Here is a 241-nt window from a genome sequence, read left to right on the forward strand (position 1 = left end):
TCATAAAGTTGGTGCTTATGAAGAGTCTGGAGAATGATCCTCAGATGTTATTCATGCTCCTCCCAACTTTTCGAGTACACCAGAATATCGTCAATGAAGACTATCACAAACTGGTCCAGATACGGGCGGAAGACTCGATTCATCAAATCCATGAAAGTAGCGGGAGCATTCGTTAATCCAAAAGGCATTACTAGGAATTCAAAATGCCCATAGCGACTTCTGGAAGCTGTTTTTAGAATAT

The sequence above is a fragment of the Morus notabilis genome, unplaced genomic scaffold, assembly GCF_000414095.1.
Source record: "Morus notabilis unplaced genomic scaffold, ASM41409v2 Scaffold1827, whole genome shotgun sequence".
NCBI lineage: Eukaryota > Viridiplantae > Streptophyta > Magnoliopsida > Rosales > Moraceae > Morus > Morus notabilis.